Raw genomic sequence first — 371 nt, forward strand, 5'->3', positions numbered from 1 at the left:
AACAACAAATGACTCTCAGAAGGCTATCAGGCCAGGCACAGCCCTTTACCTTGCTTTGCGTGGTGCAGCTGGCTCCGTATTAAGAGCCTTACACGAACGTTCACCTTATTATAAGACGTTTACCCCCTCGGAGCAACTAAAGTGTGAGGAAAGCCTGAGTCTGGTCCGCAGCTCAGCCTGCCTGGGCTATCGGGAAAGGGGGCTCCTCAAGAGTTCTAGAACCCTCTCCGCGCCGCGGGAGTCTACACGGGACCCCCTGCCGCACGCGACAGCTCGCACTGCTCCTCACGTCACGGCCGCCCTCCCCAGCGGCCGCGCCGCGCGCCTCTCCCGCCCCCTCAGGCGCGTGCGACGGCTGGGGCGGGGCCTCA

Source organism: Melanerpes formicivorus, unplaced genomic scaffold (assembly GCF_026170545.1).
Source record: "Melanerpes formicivorus ecotype bairdi unplaced genomic scaffold, bMelFor1.0.p_v2 SCAF_25, whole genome shotgun sequence".
NCBI classification, from domain to species: Eukaryota; Metazoa; Chordata; class Aves; order Piciformes; family Picidae; genus Melanerpes; species Melanerpes formicivorus.